The 15108-nt window shown below is 40.0% G+C and overlaps 1 pseudogene; it reads right to left on the bottom strand.

Annotated features, from left to right (window-relative positions):
• The window catches only part of LOC106755538, a 42019-nt pseudogene that overhangs the window by 10906 nt on the left and 16005 nt on the right, over positions 1-15108 (bottom strand).

Here is a 15108-nt window from a genome sequence, read left to right on the forward strand (position 1 = left end):
GATCCGTGCTTGCTTGATTTGGCGCGTTTCTTAGACAGAATTGTTTGAATTTTGGGAGGGAATTGGATCAGATTTGAGTCCCCTCTTCACCTATAAATAAGAGGGTCTCCTCCTTTGTAATATCACTTTTGAGCTATAGTGAAATGTTGCAGAATTCTAATTCCAACCCTATTTGCTCTTTAGTCACTTCTTCTCTTTACTTTCTCTACCCTTCCTCTAGCTTCCTTCCATCATAGGAGGGCCTTCTGAGTTGAGAGGATAAATTACACACTCATTCCATCACCAAACACCAAATTCCATTCACTTACATTCATTTCCGCTGCACTCCTCTGCATCATGGACGGCTTGTTGTTTGGAACAAAATCTCAAGGTCTTCTACCCATAGCCAGTCTCCATCAATTAGTCACAACAAAAGGTCCAGTCCACTTTGATCTCAACTTACCACCCATGAGGCCAAGCCTAGAGTTATACAACAAAACCTGCTGGCCAACCTCGAAGTCCTTTCTAACAATGGAACTATCATGGAACCTCTTGGTCCTCTCTTTGTAGAACTTCGAGTTCTCATAGGCTTCCAAACGGATCTCGTCCAGTTCATTCAGCTGCAAATTTCTTTCCTCTCCATCTTGGTCAATGGAGAAGTTGCACGTCTTCACAGCCCAATATGCTCGATGCTCAATCTCAACTAGCAGATGACACGCCTTCCCAAAGACAACCCGATAAGGAGACATCCCTATGGGTGCTTTGTAGGCGGTCCTATGGGCCCAAAGAGCATCGTCCAACGTATTGCTCCAATCTTTTCTATTGGGCTGGCCAATCTTCTCCAAAATTCTCTTAATCTCCTTATTGGAGATCTCAGCCTGCCCATTTGTTTGGGGATGGTAAGGTGTAGAAACTCTATGCGTTACCCCATATTTCTTGAGCAAGGCCTGCATGGTTCTGTTGCAAAAATGGGTTCCCTGATCACTAATAATTTCTCTAGGCACTCCAAACCTACAAAAGAGGTGAGATCTAACAAAATCTACAACAACCCGAGCATCATTAGTCCTGGTGGCTCTAGCTTCCACCCATTTTGAAACATAATCCACAGCAAGGAGAATATAAGAGAAACCAAAAGATACAGGAAAAGGACCCATGAAATCTATACCCCAGACATCAAACACCTCATAGAACAGCATAGGATGTTGAGGCATCTCCTGTCTCTGTGAAATAGGTCCTCCTGCTCTCTGACACGGCTCACAGGTGCTACAAATCCTTTCTGCATCTTTGAAGATGGAAGGCCAATAGAAACCACAGTCAAGCACCCTGTGACCTGTTCTCTGTATCCCCAGATGACCTCCAAGTGAGGAGGCATGACAAAACTGCAGGACTGAGTCAATCTCATGGTCCGGAATGCATCTCCTAGTAACCTGGTCATTGCACAACTTCCACAGATATGGGTCATCCCAAACATAACACTTAGCATCACTCTTAATTTTAGCAATCTGAGCACGTGATGCTAAGGGAGGAAAAACAGAAGCAACCAAATAATTTACAATGTGTGCAAACCAAGGGGTCGGGTGAGAATAAGAAATCATTAACAAACTTTCATCAGGAAAGTCATCCTGGATGGGCACCACATGAGCCTGATCCTCAGCTCTCTCAATCCTTCTGAGGTGGTCTGCAACCAAGTACTGTGCTCCGCTCTGGTCTTTAATCTGTAAGTCAAACTCCTGGAGCAGTAGCATCCACTTGATCAATCTTGGCTTTAACTCAGCCTTCTTCAATAGAAACTTCAGAGCTGCATGGTCAGTATACACAATAACAGGAGATCCAAACAAATACGACCTAAACTTATCAAGGGCAAAAACAATTGCCAACAACTCTTTCTCAGTCGTAGTGTAGTTTTCTTGGGCAGCATCCAAAGTGTGTGAGGCGTAGTAGATCACTCCTAGGCAGCTTGTCAATCTTCTGTGTCAGGACAGCTCCCAAGGCATAATTTGATACGTCACACATGAGCTCGAATGGCGCTGTCCATTCCGGTGCCTGAATGATCGGAGTAATGGTCAAAGCTTCCTTTAGGCAATCAAATGCCTGCTTGCATCTATCATCAAAAGCAAAGTCAATATCCTTTGTAACAGTCTGGATAAGGGAAGCGCCTTCTTGCTGAAATCTTTGATGAAGCGCCTGTAAAAACCTGCATGTCCAAGAAAAGATCGAACCTCTTGCACGCAAGAGGGGTAAGGCAACTGCGAAATCACAGATATCTTAGCAGGGTCTACCTCTATTCCCCTTTCTGAAATGATATGCCCTAGAACCAAACCCTGTTCAACCATGAAGTGACATTTCTCAAAATTGAGAACAAGGTTTGTTTCTATGCATTTTTTCAAAACTTTTTCCAGGCTGTCTAAACATGCATCAAAAGAGGATCCATACACAGTAAAATCATCCATAAACACCTTTATGCAACTCTCAAGAAAGTTGCTGAAAATGCCAAGCATGCACCGTTGGAAGGTACCAAGGGCGTTGCATAGGCCAAAGGGCATCCTCCTATAGGCAAAAGGGCCAAAGGGGCAGGTGAATATGGTCTTTTCTTGGACCTCAGGAGCAATATTTATTTGAAAGTAACCAGAAAAGCCGTCAAGAAAACAGTAATGGGATTTACCTGCCAGGCGCTCCAGCATCTGATCAATGAATGGCAGGGGGAAATGGTCTTTCCTGGTCGCTTGATTCAGCCTCCTATGGTCAAAGCAGACTCTCCAGCTATTCTGCACTCTTGTGGGAATCAACTCATCCCTCTCATTTTTCACAACCGTGAGTCTAGTCTTCTTGGGCACAACATGTGTGGGGCTCACCCACTGACTATCTGATATAGGGTAGATGATCCCAGCTTGCAAAAGCTTCGTCACCTCCTTCTTGATAACATCCATAATCACTGGGTTTTTCCTTCTCTGCGGTTGTCTCACTGGCTTTGCCCTATCCTCCAACAAAATCCTATGCATGCATGTGGATGGGCTAATACCAGGGATGTCCGCCAAACTCCAACCTATGGCTTTCTTATGCGCCCTCAACACTCCAAGCAACCTCTCCTCTTGAACAGAATCAAGGGAGGTGGAAATGATCACCGATTTCCTCTCATCATCCTCCAAGTACACGTACTTGAGGTTTTTTGGCAACTGTTTCAGCTCAAGAGTGGGTTCTTACAAGTCAGATTCAAGTGTACTTCCTGCAACGTGGTTAATGCATTCTGACTCTAAAGAATGAACAGGTAAAGGTAGAAAACCCATCTCATCACAATCCAGATTAATATCCATCACAGGTATATCAACAACATCATCAATATCATCCAAATCATCAAAAAGAAGCATATCATCAATAACCTGGATATCATCAATACCCTGGACATCACAGTTTGCATCTATATCATCATCAAATTCAACAACATTTCCAATTCCTGATTCAATCCCAGATGTTATGCATGAATGCACAGAAGATAAAAAAGAATGTTTCTTCTCATGCATAGAACGAAAATCATCAAAAATGAACTCATCCACAATGTCATCCAATGTATCAACTCTAAACACAGAATGGTCCTCAGCTGGATATTTCATGGCATCAAGGATATTAAAATGCACAATAATATCAACAATTTCCATAGACAATGTCCTAGCATACACATCAATCTTGGTACGAGCAGTTTTCAAAAATGGCCTGCCTAGGATAATGGGGGCGGATACATGAGAGAAACCGTCCTCCATCTCCAAAACATAGAAATCAGCAGGAAATATCAATTCACCTACCCTAACCAAGACATCCTCTATGTAACCAGTCGGGTGGGTAACACTTCTATTGGCCAACTGAATGACCACACCTGTGGTTTGCAAAGGACCAAGAGACAGAGATGTATATATAGACAAAGGCATGACATTTATGGATGCACCCAGATCAAGGATAGCATTTTCAAATTTACTGTTCCCAATCACACAAGGAATGCAAAACATACCGGGGTCCTTGCACTTTTCAGGAATGTGCGGGACCGACTTACCAATAAGAGCTGATACATTCCTTCCCATGCTAATCCTTTCATTGCCCTTCATCTTCCTCTTGTGTGTGCACAACTCTTTCAAGAATTTGGCATATTTTGGTATCTGCTTGATGGCATCAAGTAGAGGTATGTTCACCTCTACCTTCCTGAAGGTCTCCAAAATTTCCTTATCCACCTCTTCCATCTTTTTGCTAGGAAGTGCCCGTGAAGGGAATGGAAGAGGGATAGGTCGGTCAACCAAAGGAGAAGGTGCGACAACTGTGGTGGTGGAAGAGGGAGAGGGTCCACCTGAAGAAGAACCACCGCCTGGAGAAGAAGATCCACCCACCTCAAATGCCCTGCGTGGACCATCATGGTCGTCCTCTCTAGGACTAGTAACAGGCACGGGTGTAGGTGTAGAAGCGGGCTCTGAAGGCACAACAATCTGCATCCCTGACCTGAGGGTAATGGCACTCACATTATTTGGATTCTGCACAGTCTGGGATGGTAACTTATCAAAATTCATAGACTGCGCCTGGTTCATCTGACTAGCCATCTGACCCATCTAGTTAGTGAGACTCTGTATGGAAGCTCTAGTCTCCTGCTGAAACTACAGGTTTTGCATAGTCATCTGTCTCACTAGCTCTTCCAATGAAGTCTCAGAAGAAGTAGAAGGTTGAGCAGTTGGTTGGGTAGATGCCTCTTGTTGTTGCTGTTGTTGTTGTTGCCTCTAGGTGGAGGCACATATCTGTTAGGTGCTCCAACATTCTGGAAAGGTGGCACCTGCTGCTGCTGTTGTGGCGCATTGTTCCACCTAAGATTGGGGTGATTCCTCCACCCTAGGTTGTACCTGTTGCTGGACAAGTCATAATTCTGCTGTTGTGGCTGCCTGTTGTTGTAGATGTTAGTAGCATAAGCCTGAGGTGCATCAGAGGCAGCTGAGTGCTGCAAGGTAGGACAAGCATCCGTGTAGTGGCCACTAGAAGTACAAACAACACATAGTCGTGCAACAAATGTGGATGAAGCTGTAGGTTTCTGGCTGGTTGCCAATTGTGTCACTAACTTCACAAGAGATTCAATCTTGTCTTCTAACTTGCTTTCAATAGTAGATAAAGACTGGGAAACAACATCATGTACGCCCTTCACCACAATGGCACCATTCCTGGCGCTAAACTACTGGGAGTTGGAAGCCATCTTCTCAATCAATTGCCTGGCCTCAGCAGGTGTGCTGTCTCCAAGAGCTCCACCACTGGCAGCATCAAGCATACCCCTATCCATGTTATTCAAACCCTCATAGAAATACTGGATAAGGAGTTGTTCAGGTATCTGATGGTGGGGACAGCTTGCACAAAGTGTCTTGAATCTCTCCCAATACTCATACAAGCTCTCTCCACCAAGCTGCATAATCCAAGTGATGTCTTTCCTGATAGCTGTGGTCCGGGATGCTGGGAAAAATTTCTCCAAGAACAACTTCTTCAGATCATCCCAGCTAGTGACGGATCTAGGCGCCAAAGCGTACAACCAATCCTTAGCAACACCTTCCAATGAATGGGGGAATGCCTTCAAGAAGATGTGCTCTTCAGGAACTTCATGAGGTTTCATCGTGGAACATACAATGTGGAATTCCTTCAAATGCTTATGTGGACTCTCACCTGCAAGGCCATGAAACTTGGGCAACAAATGGATCAGTCCAGTCTTGAGAACAAATGGAACGTCCTCATCAGGATATTGGATGCACAAGCTTTCAATATCGAAATCAGGTGCAGCCATCTCCCTAAAAGTCCTTTCACGAGGTGGAGGTTGTGCCATATTGTTCTCAGTATGAAAATAACAGAATCAGAATCAGAACCAGTGCAGATGCAACAGATGCAGTGGATGCAGTATGCACAGAATACTCAGCAGTAGGATGCACAATATCTAATGGAACAGACTCAAAAATAGTCTCTAAAGACAAATTCCTAGAATGCCTAACTAACCTACGAAACGTCCTATCAATTTCAGGATCAAAAGGTGGTATGAATCCAGGGTTTCCTCTAGTCATGCACTAAATCACAACACCCTATAATCATGAAACAATAGCACAAAAATCCAAAACACAGAAAACAACACAAGACAACACAACTCACACAAACACAAACACAACACAAGAGTCAAAACTGAACCGTTGGTCACCGACAACGGCGCCAAAATTTGATGAGCTGTCGCAACTCACAAATTTGATGTGCAAATAAATGCAGTATAGCTAGGGAATGACCCCTAGGTCGTCTCCCAAAGACCAATTTTGCAGTTCAAGAATCGAGTCTAACACGAAAAGGGGGGGGTGTTTGTGAAAATGGTTTTGCAAAAATTAAAGAAGTCAATGAAGACACAGATGCAAACAAACTAAATTAAGCTAGCATGGTAATTAAAATAACACTATTAAAAACCTTAGACAACATTCAAACAAAATAAAATAAAATACTAGACCCCAACAAGACAAAAAAAACTACCTAACACAGTTAAATTAATTTAAATGCAAAACTAAATTAAAGAGATGTAAAACAACTAAACCTATTATGTAAAGTTAATTTAAACAAAAGAGATAACAACATATATTTTTTTTTTCAGTCACGTGACCAAGTGGTCTTTCTCAAAGAAAGCAAATTAAAGAAACCTTTTGAACATGGCTAGGCACCTTGTTACCGTGCTGCACCAATTCAACCTCCAAAAAGAAATTCAATTATTCTCTCCAAAACGTTGTTGTAGCTTTGCCATAACTCTTCCATCAATTGTCAACTAAATGGCTTTGTGACTTGGTTCCAGCAGGCTTTTCAAAGGAAAAGAAACACAATTGGCCATGTGCTTCCAACTCAGTGGGACCCTTGCCTATTTTCAGCTGCACCCAACATCCCATAAAAAAGATAGCCCCCCTTCCTAGCAATGTTGCAGACCTTGAGCCAATATTTTTCCCAGTCAAAAAAAATATTCTCCTAAGCTGCACGTGGCAACTACCACCAATTCTAAGCTTCAAAATGAGATTAAATTCTTTTCTTCCAAGACGTGGCAGTAGCCTCTTCTAATGAAACAATTTTTTTGCTTGAGTCAAACATAAAGCATTAAATGAACACCAATCAAAGCTATAGTAACTCTCCCATCAAATCAACTCTTCACTTCTTAAAATTAAGTGGAACCACAAGCATCTAATAACCAACTAATCTCCTCTTTAATATTCGGACAACTCCATTCCCTAAGACAGCATGTGCTTATTGAATGAAATAGCAATTGAATGATAGAACTTTCTTTCTTCATTCAGCAACGTCCCATCACCTCAAGCTAATCCCCTCTACACTCATTCAAAGTAAAAGAAAATAAATGTGCGTTGCAGCAGCCGTGACACAAGGGTTTAAGAATCACTGAGACACCAACTTTCCATATTAAAAACAATCGTTCCTTGCTTCATGTGGCCCACGGCAACAGTTGTGACACCAAACACTCTCACATAGTCACCTCTCCAACATTCAATCACCAGAAAAGCAAAGTTTTTTATCAATTAAAGTGGCATAGCGTTTCATCCTTTTTCCATCAAACAAAACACGTTCAAGAAATAAAAACCCAAGGGGATGTGGCAACTATGAATCAGCCCCTCTTCAAACAAAAAAAACTAAGAAAATAAAGAAACCAACGTCAAGTGTATCCTCTTCTCCATCTGGAAAAACGTTCCAGCCTTGCACCATTCCCGCCTTCTAAGTTCTCGGTCAAATGAGGTTAAGAGAAAAAAAAAGTTAAGCACTAGCACTCCAAACTAAATTAAAGGGCAAAGAAAAAAAATGGAATTTCTTCATTCAACCATAAAAGCTAAAACCGTGAGTTCCATTCTATTCTCCAGAGAGCGTAACAGCAAAGCCAAAAATGTGCAGAGTATGTGACGGCTGCTTCTTGGTAATCCCTAGGTCAGAGAATTTTTTTTCAAATGGTGGGGTCCACCTCTAAAGGAAAACCTAGGGCCATGTCACCATTTTTCTATTGGGCTTAGTCTATTCTAACAAAATTAGCCCACAATACAAAAATTAGTTTAAAAAGCCTAATCTACTAAATTAAAATTTGACTAATCCTAAAGTGTCTTTGTGGAGAGTATTCACTTAATTGGTGCCCTTCCAAAAGTCTCACAGTGTGATTCCAAAATTTCCCTGAAAAATAAAAATAGGAATAATTAAGCTCAATTAATTCAAATTAATTAAAATCAGAATTATTGGTCTAATTAAGCCCAAATGGTGAAAATGACACAATAACTAAGAATTAAGCGCAAATCATCAACACAATTCGGCACGAAAAACTAAGTTAATGGTATAAAATATTGATTCATCATAGACTAAGAAAGTTGCATAACAATTAGATAATCAAGCAAATAAAACAAGAGGAGTAAATAAGAGAGAGCGGATAAGTTGGGAATGAGTGAGATTGGTTAAAAAGAGAGTGTGCTTGAATCTTGAAAGATGATTTAAGCTCTCTTAACTCAAGGATTTTGTATTCCAGAAAAACCAATTTTCTTGTTAGCCCAGCCACAATACAAGCCTTGGAAAAAGTCCTTGTGATGACATATGCATGTGAAAGATGTTGATTGTTTTAGATGAATGACAATATTGTTTTATGTGACATGTGAACAGTAGAGAGTAGAGTGACCTCCCTAAACACTTGAGTTATTGAGTGAAACAATTGCTTGGTGAGAATTGTTAAAATCCATGTTTACATCTATGTTTAGTTGATTGATCCTTCATGAACAAAGCATCTGTGGGAAAAAGATTGATTATGTGAACTAATTTGGATTGAAAGCATGCATACATATTTGTAGACTTCCACTGAAATTTGAAATTGTATAATAACTTGCCATGAGAAAAAGAAGTTTTGAAAGTGTGAATTATTTGATGAAGAAGTTGAAAGCCAGGTTTTGTCTTGTTTGCTTGAGGACAAGCAAAGTTCTAAGTTTGGGGTTGTGATAACGGTCTAAAAACAATTATTTTCATACTTAAATCTGATAGTAAAACACACCCTTTATGGATTAGAATGAGCTTTAAATCATGTAAAACACTTAAGTTGAGTCTCTTGAGAGTCAAAAGTTGATTTTAGAGATATTATGCTTGTTTTGCATTGTTTTGCAGGGTTTTTAGATGAAATAAAGATGGAAGTAAAGTAAGGTGGACTTAGACCCATGAAAGAAGAAGAAAAATGATGAAAAGAAGGGTCAAACAAGCCGCTGAGTGCCAGAATGGTCTGCTGAGCGGCTAGAGCGACTAGAGGCAAACCGCTGAGCGGTCAAATTAGGCACCTGGGCGGTTGTCTGTTTTTTTGGCTAGATTCTGCAAATCTTTTTGTTACCTATCTGTTATCTTTTTGGGCTTATATATAGCCCCAATGCGAATTAGATAGGGATTCTTTTGGCAGAGAGAACGTCCAGAGCCATTCCACACACCTTGGAGGAGATTTCTTGGATGCTTAGGCTCCTTCTTATCAAATATAGGGTTTGCTTTTTCCATTATTTCATTATTTTCATCTAGTTTCACCATGTCAATAGTGAACTAAACCCTTTGTTGTTAGGGAACAATGTATTTTTTTTAAACTCTCATATATTGAAATTCTTATTTCTTCCATATGCTTGTCATATACTTGCTTATAAATTGTTGGGTTCTCATTTGTGCTCAAAGCTTTTATTCTTTAACTCATTCAATAAATGTTGTTTGTCTTTATCGATATGGGGACGTACGGTAATGTCATGAACTGGTGGGAAATTCCTTGATTATGCAATATTGCCTAGGGATAGGGATAGGACGGTCAATTGCATTTACTTCAGCACGCATTGCATTATTAGTTACTAGGGGAGGTTAGGAATAGCAAGCCAGTAATTAGTAATAGGCTCTATTCACCAAGGAATTGGGCTAAGGGTAATTAAGAAAGTTTGCATGACAATTAGATAAACANGTNAANTAAATAAGAANAGTAGATATATGAGAGTGGATAAGATGAAATTGTAAACCCCAACAACACCATTCATCCATAGTTTTCAAAACCAATTGAATCAATTGCATTGCATGTTTATTTTTGTTCTTTGCATACAACCACCAATATTATTCTTTTCTCAAGTCTTACAATATTAGGTTACATGAAAGTTAAGGCCTAAGAGTCCTTTGGGAAAACGATATTCGGACTTACCCGTTTATATTAGTTGATAATGATCTGGTACACTTACCAGGGACTTAACAAGCAGGTGCCTTTTGCTGTTTTTGTTGCCTCTGATTTTTCTGTTGTGGCTGCCTGTTATTGTAGATGTTGGTAGCATAAGCTTGAGGCTCATTATGAGAAACAAGGTGTTGCAAAGAAGGATAGGCATTCATATAGTGGTCACTGGAAGGACATATAGCACACAACCTTGCAACAGATGCAGATGGAGGTGCTGGTCTCTGGTTCGATGCTAGCTATGTCACCAAACTCACAAGACAATCAAACTTGCTTTCCAATTTCCTACCACCAGCTAATGAAGAATGGACAGGCTCATGAAACTGCAACTCCTGTGGTTCCTGAACAAGTGGAGAAGGCATACAAGAATTCAGAAATGGTTGATATTGCTGTGGAGCATCATACCATCCCAAGCTAGGGTAATTCCATCTAGGATCGTTACTGTGACCATACTGAGCAAGGAAGAATTTATCCAAGAACCTATACTTAAGATCTTCCCAAGAAGTGATGGATCCTAGAGGAAGACAATACAGCCAATACCTTGTTGCTTCGTGTAATGAGTACTCAAAAGAGTTTCCTCCATCCCTTGCTTGAACGAAGAGATCTCCAGCTTCCCTTGATTAATTTTTGGGATTGGAAAGAATTTAGTGACAAATTGCTATGCCACCGCCTCCCAAGTCCTGAATTTTCCTTCAGGGAAAGAATTCAACCAATCCTTTGCGTTTCCTCCAAGAGAGAAAGGAAACAAACTGAGTTTGACTCTGTCATCCGACACTCCAGTTATCTTGACAGTGTTGCAAATCTCACCAAAGATGGTCAAATGCTTATAAGGATTCTCATTCGACAACCCATGGAATTGATTATTCTAGACTAATTGGATGAGCGTCGGACTCATTGCCATACTGGTTGCGTTATCAGCTGGAACTGCTATACTGTTGAAGTTCAAGGGGCCTACTGCGTTTGCTACATCCCCCAGTGTACGTCTAGGAGGAGGTTGGTTAGCCATCTCCTCAAAATCTGATGCAGAAATCTCAAGCGAAGACTGCGAAAATGCTTCAGGAGAAAGAGATCTCTCACGTGAAGGACGTCTCCTTCTCCTCCCTTCTGGTAAACCTTCTAAGAGAGGTTGTTGGTCTTTTCTGCTTCTAGTATGTATATCTTTCTTCATAAAGAAGAAACACACCCTAAAAGCACTTTTACAGAAAAATAAAATAAAATGCAATTAAACAAAAGTAAAACAAAAATAATTACAACCAAGTCAAATTCAGTCAATCCACACTACTAGAAAAAGTAAACCTCGAGTCCCTGGCAACGGCGCCAAAAACTTGTTAGCGGATTGGCAAGTGTACCAAATCGTATCAAGTAATAATAAATGGTAAGTCCAAGTATCATTTTCCCAAGAGACTCGAAAGGCCTTATCGTTCGCGTGAATTAAAATCGTAAGACTTGAATATAAAAATTAATTAATTGGATATGTGAATAAAATATGAACATGCAAAAGAGATTGATTCAATTGACAAGAAGAAAACAATGGATGAATGGAGTTGTTGGGGGTTTACAATTTTATCTTATCTACTCTCTCTTATTTACTCCTTTTGATTTATTAGCTTGATTAATTAATTGTCATGCAACTTTCTTAGCCTACCCTTAACCCGATCCCTCGGTGAAAAGAGCCTATTACTAATTACTGGCTTGCTATCCCTAGCCTCCCTTAGCAATTAATAAAGCATTATAGAGCAGAAGTTAAAAGCAATTGATCATCCTACCCCTATCCCTAGGTGGTATTACTTAATCAAGGAATTACTCACTAGTTCATGACATTACTGTACGTCCTAGTATCAATAAAGACAAACAACAGTTACCGAATGAGTTAAACGATAAAAGCATTAAGCACAGATGAGAACCCAACAANTAACAATCAAAGCATATGGAAACCATATAAATAAACAAGAGTTTCAATAAAAGAGAGCATCAAAAGATTACATTGTTTCCCCCTACAACAATAGGGTTTAGTTCACCATTGACATGGTGAACTTAGATGAAAAATGGATGAAGAATGGAAAAGCAAACCCTAGATAAGATGAAAAGGAGCCTAAGCATCCAAGAGATCCTCTTCAGAGAGTGAAATTAGGTCTGGTCGTCCCCTTCTGTCAAAAGAATGCATCTAAACTCGCAATAGGGCTATATAAAGGTGAGGAGCGCAACAGAAAACAGGCCCAAGCCCAGCAGACAACCGCCCGGCGGAACAAGTGTGGCGCCCGGCGGTTTCCCTCTAATCGCAAATCCGACCAGCGTCAACGCCAGGTGCCTACTCCTCGCCCTGGACCGCCCGACGGTGGAATTTGCCGCCGGGCGGTGCGTCGACTCTTCAATTCTTCAATTTTTTTCTCTTTTCTTGAGTCTACGTCCTTTATCTTCAACTCCATTCTTCACTTTCTCAAAAATGCTACAAAGCAATGCAAAACAAGAATAATATCGCTAAAAATAGCTTTTGACTCTCTATAGACTCATTTATTGAGTTTTGCTTGATTCAAAGGTCATTCTAAGTAGTAAAGGGAGTAATTTGGTCTAAAATGACATATGAAAATAACTGTTTTTCAACCTTCATCAACTGCATGCTATTTGCTAGACATCACCACCTTTTCAATTTAAGCACACCTTTTTCATAAGCCCAAAAAGTTAAAATGACCATAATACCCTCTTTCTTGTGCACATTTCTTTTGTGGAGCGTCTTGCATTAATTTGCTTCCTTCCTAATGCTCCAAAATGTATCTTCAATATTTCCCTGCAATTGATAATGCAATTAATTAGCTCTGATAATTCAAATTAATTAAAATTAAAATTTTCGGTCAATTAAGCATTATTAGTAAAAACGGGAAAATATCGGACAATTAAGCTCAATTCCCTGATTAAATTCGGTACAATAAGCTAAGTGAAATCAATAAAATATTGACTCATCAACTGTTATCAAAGCTATTTTACTGCACATTATCATACAAGCATTTTCCACAAATATATCACACAATTAACATAAGAACATACATCACAGCACACCAAAACATGTTCAGTAGATATGATAATCAATTCAGAATAAGAACAAGTAATGCAACATTTGTACTGTTATTAAGCATTGTGTTGTCATCATAAAAAACTAGATTTGATAGAGTTTGTGTTGTCAACAACCTCAACAGATACATCAAAATAGAGATATGCAATAGTCAATATGCAGTGATGCTCTCATTAACACATTTAAATCACATGAAAAAAATAACTCCCCCTGAAGTGTAGGCATTTGAAATATAAATGTGTAAAATGTGATACTCCCCTTGTCATTAAGCATGGATATTTAAAATCGGATCAGATGCACAATGCAGTATGACACAAAGTACACAAAACAGTAGTGGAGATATGTATCAAAGATAGGATAACAAACAGTTTAGTCATGCAATTACAATCAACAATCACACAACATTATCTCAAATAAGATATATAAAGATCAATTTTTATCAGAGATAATAGCAGATATTTAGAATAAGCAATCAATAAAAAAATAACCAAATACCAGTATTCGAATTTATAACCCTGTTATAGAACAGTCGATTGTTGTATTTCTCCAGTCGAACATATTGTTTTCCAAAGATGTTGATTTCTACTTGTAATTTTGAAAGCAATGTTCTTCTTGCAAAACTTTAAAAATCCTTTCCTTGAAGATTGGTAGAGTGGTGGAAGGTGAAGATGGTCTACTTATCTCAAATGTGTTGCTAATATCTGCCTGGTCCTCCAATTCTTCATCAGTCTCCTTAGGTGCAAGAGTAGGGACATATGAGGGTGGGAAAGTAGGTGGCACAATACTAAGCTCATGACTCTGCTCCCCATCTCCTATGTAGATGGCACCAACATCATCTGGAAGTTAAACAGCCTGAAATTGTGATTCCTCTTAAACATAAGATTATTCCGCAGTGAGCTGAGTGGCCATCTACCCTATCTGATCAATCAAACTCTGAATGGAAGCTCGGGTCTCTTGCTGGAACTGAATGTTCTGCATGGCTATTTGCCTCAGTAACTCCTTCAATGTAGGCTCAGAAGTAGTGAAAAGATGAGAAGTTGCTTGGGCAGGTTCATGAAACTACAACTGTTGTTATTGTTGGACAGGGGGAGGCATACAAGCACTCTGGAATGGTGGTTCTTGATATTGAAGCTATGAAGTACCATATCAACCCAGGTTAGGATCATTCCACCCAGGATCGTTGCTATATGAATCAAAATGATGCTGAGTAGGGTGGAATCTTTCCAAAAGCCATTCCCATGCTGCTTCTTTTACTGAATGCAGAAATGCCTTTAAGAAAATGCGATCATCCGGGACCTGTGGAGGTTTCATTTCAGAGAAAATGCTTTGGAACCTCTCCAAATGTCTATTTGGGCATTCACCTGCAGAACCATAAAACCTAGGCAGCAAATCTATCAGTCCAGATGTGAGAACGCAATGAACATCATCCTCACTAAGTGAAGCTGGCTCGCAAAGAACATTCTCAAGAATGGGAGGATGAGTCATAATGTTCTCAACATCAAAGTCAGCAGAATATGCATGAGAAGCAATATCAGTTAACAGAAGGAGAATCAAAGTCATGGACATAGGCAGAAGAAACAGTATTCGCAAAACCAGAATAGGTAGACATGTAGAAGAAAGAGGGAAAAGAAGAATGCAATGAAAATATGAAACTAAAGCTACCTAAATGCAACACACAATGACGAATACACAAAACGGAACATCACACTCACAGCACAAGACAAAACAGAACACACACTAACACAACAAAAGACCTAAAACTGAACTGTTGATCCCTGGCAATGGCGCCAAAATTTTGATGGGTGTCGCACCCCATGCAAAATTTAATGTGCAT

Source organism: Vigna radiata, unplaced genomic scaffold (genome assembly GCF_000741045.1).
Source record: "Vigna radiata var. radiata cultivar VC1973A unplaced genomic scaffold, Vradiata_ver6 scaffold_213, whole genome shotgun sequence".
Lineage (NCBI taxonomy): Eukaryota > Viridiplantae > Streptophyta > Magnoliopsida > Fabales > Fabaceae > Vigna > Vigna radiata.